This window comes from Lathyrus oleraceus, chromosome 2 (genome assembly GCF_024323335.1).
Source record: "Lathyrus oleraceus cultivar Zhongwan6 chromosome 2, CAAS_Psat_ZW6_1.0, whole genome shotgun sequence".
In the NCBI taxonomy this organism is placed as follows: Eukaryota; Viridiplantae; Streptophyta; class Magnoliopsida; order Fabales; family Fabaceae; genus Lathyrus; species Lathyrus oleraceus.
The window spans coordinates 41,623,535-41,627,878 of record NC_066580.1 but is presented as its reverse complement, the minus strand read 5'-3'; positions in this window follow the sequence as shown (position 1 = coordinate 41,627,878).

The following is a 4,344-nucleotide window of genomic DNA, read 5'->3' as shown; positions in this document are numbered from 1 at the left end:
ATGACTTGAGCCATCCCGTGACATTTGTGTGGTGTGACTTGCTTGATCCTTGAGTGTGATTGTTGCATCCATGCATTCATGCATCCATTCGCATCCATATCATCGACAATGAAAATTTTCAAGGAACTTAAGAGGTCTATTTGCAAATTTTCAGACATGGATAAGCAAAGAAGGAATACGAAGAAGTAATGTTTTAGACAACCCGACTTGAGAGAGTTAAGGAATTTGACATCTTATGTATTAGAGTCCTTGGAGTTCAAAGCTCGCCATGGGAAGCTTCTGTCTATTCTTTCTACCAAGGTGGATGAAGGTCTGCTTAGTGTGTTGGTACAGTTCTATGATCCTCTGTATCGGTGCTTCACTTTTTTAGATTTCTAGCTTTTGCCTACACTTGAGGAGTATGCTTATCATGTGGGTATACCTGATCTGGACCAGTTGTCGTTCAGTTGTTTGGAGGAGATTCTGTCTTCTCAAGAGATTGCTGATATGCTTCATGTGGATGTATCTAACATTGTTGCTCATATGACTACCAAAGGTGGAATTCAAGGTCTCCCATCTGATTTTCTCATTACCCAAGCTACTTTGTTTGGGAAGGCCATGGGTGAGGACGCTTTTGAAGCCATATTTGTACTACTCATCTATGGGCTAGTGTTATTTCCCAACATCGATAATTTCCTGGATGTGAACGCTATTAGGATTTTCTCTTCTCTTAATCCTGTTCCGACTCTGTTGGGTGACATTTATTTCTATTTGCATATGAGGAATGAAAAAGGTGGTGGTTCCATCGTGTGCTGTTTCCCTCTGTTGTACAAGTGGTTTATTTCGCACTTGCCTCAGACGCTTGCCTTCAAGGAAAACAAGGGATGTCTACGGTGGTCTGCGAGACTCATGTCTCTCACTAATGATGATATCTCTTGGTATAACCGTGTTTATGATGGCGTTAAAATTATTGATTCTTGTGGTGAATTCTCCAATGTCCCTCTTCTTGGTACATGTGGTGGAATTAACTACAACCCTGCTTTGGCTCGCCGTCAGCTTGGGTTCCCCTTAAAGGATAAACCTAACAATATTTTGTTGGAAGGTGTGTTCTTTCAAGAGGGTAAAGATCCCCAGAACTTGAAGGATAGGATGGTCCACGCCTGGCGTAAAGTTCATAGGAAAGGAGGAATGAGCTTGGTCCGAAGAATTGCATTGCTTTAGAACCCTACACCGCTTGGGTGAAGAAGAGAGCTCTTGAGTACCGCATGCCGTACGAGTATCCAAGACCTACCCCTATGGTTATGGTTGGGCCTTCAACCCTCCCTAACCAAGGAGTAGAGGAGTTGAGAGACGAAGACCGTTCGCGTGCATGGGTTCGTGAGCGTGAGGAACTTCTTCAGCAACTCAAAGATAAGGATGCAGTGATAGAATTTCTAGAGCATCAGGTTATTGATGAGCCTGATAATGTGGTTACTTCTCTTCTTCCTCACTCATCTAGGTTTTGGAAGAGGAAGTATGATCAGCTCGCCAAGGAGAAGGCCGATATGGAAGCAGCTTATGAGAGAGAGGTGAAGAGGCTTCGTGCAGCTTATCTTCCGATCTCGAGAGCTTTGGACGATTGTTTCTAGGGCTCCATAGGATGTTCATTCTCCTTTTCTCTTGTATTGTATTTGGTTACCAAAACTGTATTACTTCTCTAGTGTAAAAATTTTCCAAATATTATTGCTATGAGTATTCCATATATGTCTTAAAAGTTGAATATTTTCAAATACTTGCAAATAGATCTCTATAAAGTTCCTCTAATAAAAAACAAATCATATGCACAAACATTGCATGCATCATATGCATAAGCAGGTTTTGTTATGGGCTCTTGATCCGTGGTCTAACTCTTTGCTCTTCATTTTGAAGACAAGCTGACGCACCGATATAACACCAGGGCCAATCATCTGAAGATAATTGAACATCTAGAGCAAGAGAACATGGACTTAAAGGAAGAGATTGCTAGGCTGACTGCCATGATGGAGTCAGTTCTGGCCGCCCAAAGTCAAGCTTCGCCAACTCCTGCAACTCCTCCTGCGAGGACTGTCATATCTGAGGTAGCAACGTCAACTGTGCCTGCTACAACAGCCCACTTTGCTCCAACTATGGCGGCTGGGTTCCCTTGGGGAATGCCATCTAATTTCATGCCAAAGGGTTTTGCTCCTACTCTCGCCTCCATGCCGACATCTAGCCCGGTCCTGTCTGTGCCACCTCCCGTTGTGCACATCCTTCCCCGTGTTGAAGACACCATCTATCATTCTGAGCCATCTGAGGGCCCGGACGTATATGAGAAGATGGATGAAATGAAAGATCAATTCCTTGAGCTACGCATGAAACTGAAGACTTTGAGGGGTAAGGACCTCTTTGGGAAAAGTGCTGTTGAGTTGTGCCTAGTGCCCAACGTGAAAATCCCTGTTAAATTCAAAGTGCCTGACTTTGAGAAGTATAAGGGAAACACATGCCCGCTCAGCCATCTTGTGATGTATGCTCGTAAGATGTCAACACAAACTGACAACGACCAACTGCTGATCCACTACTTTCAGGATAACTTGACAGGTGCTGCGCTCCGGTGGTATATGGGGCTGGAGAGTGCAAGCATCCTCTCTTTCAACGATCTAGGCGAGGCCTTCGTTAAGAAGTATAAATATAATATGGATATGGCTCCGGACAGGGATCAATTGAGGGCAATGTCGCAGAAGGATAGGGAGACCTTCAAGGAGTACGCCCAGAGATGGCGAGAACTGGCAGCTCAGATAGTGCCACCCTTGGAAGAGAAAGAGATGACAAAGATCTTCTTGAAGACTTTGAGCTCTTTCTATTATGAAAGAATGATTGCCAGTTCTCCCTCAGACTTCACCGAAAGGGTGAATATGGGGATGAGATTAGAGGATGGGGTCCATGAAGGACATTTATCTAGAGATGACGATTCCTCAGCAAAGAAGTATGGAGGCTTTGCTAGGAAGAAAGAGGGAGAGACTCATGATGTGTCCTCTCATATTAAAAGAAGGCCCTCTGTAAGGAGGAAGGATGTACGTCCAGCCGTCAACCAACACCAGGTGGCTCATATAGCACCTACTTTCAGAGAAGTTCATCATCAACAACAACAACAACATCGTCAACAACAGCAGGCCTACCAACCTTGCAACAATAATAACACCAGCATCAGCAACTACGAGAGGAAGAGGGTAACTTTTGACCCGATTCCGATGACATATGCTGAGCTCTATCCTTCCTTGATTGATAGGAAGCGGATAACTCCATGAGATCCTCTTGCTGTACCAACCAACCCCCAGTGGTGGTATAAGCCCGAGCTTCATTGTGTATATCATTCCGGTGCTCCCAAACATGACGTGGAGAACTATTACCCGTTGAAGACCAAGGTGCAAGACCTTGTGAGAAGTGGGATATTGTTTTTTGAGGACATAGGTCCAAATGTTAAGAAGAACCCATTGCCCGAGCATGGGAAGGCAACTGTTAACATGGTCCAGGGGTGCCCTGGCAAATACAAAGTCCTTTATGTGAATGACATAAGGCAGTCCTTGGTCGAGATGCATAAGCTGTTGTGTGAACACAATCATTACGAGCATGACCATGATAGGTGCCAGGTGTGCACTATCAATGAGAGAGGATGCCGTCAAGTGAGAAAGGACATCCAAGAGATGATTGATCAAGGGATGATTGAGATACTTCAGAATCGTAATGAGGATAAAGTTGATGTTATCACCCCAGTGTTTAAAATTCCTGAGCCTTTTGTCATCAAGTATGATGGCAACAAGAAGAAGGTATCACCCATTCTTGTGATTAAGCCAGTGGGCCCTGTCCCGTATGTGTCGGACAAAGTTGTTCCCTACCGATATAACGTAGTCATGCTAGAAGATAGGAAGGAGGTGTCGTTTCCCTCAACCTCTGTTGTAAGCATTTCAGATGTCAGTGGTGTGACCCGTAGTGGTCGTGTTTTCTCGGCTCAGACGAAATCCCATGAAGACATTGTGAAAAGAACTGCTGTTAATCCTGCCGGTCCCGTGGGGACTTCTTCTTCAAATAATTCTGTTCATGTGGTTAAGGATGTTGACGATGTTGCTGTTAAGAATAATAATACTTCTATCCTGTTTCGCCAGTCTGGAATTTTGAAAGAGGATGGTGATGAGATGCTGAGGCTGATCAAAAGGAGTGAATATAATGTTGTTGATCAACTGCTACAAACTCCATCAAAGATATCTATCTTATCTTTGTTGATGAATTCCGAGCCACATCGTGAAGCTTTGCAGAGGGTGTTGGACGTGGCATACGTGGACCACGATGTCACAATGAGCAGTTTGATAACAT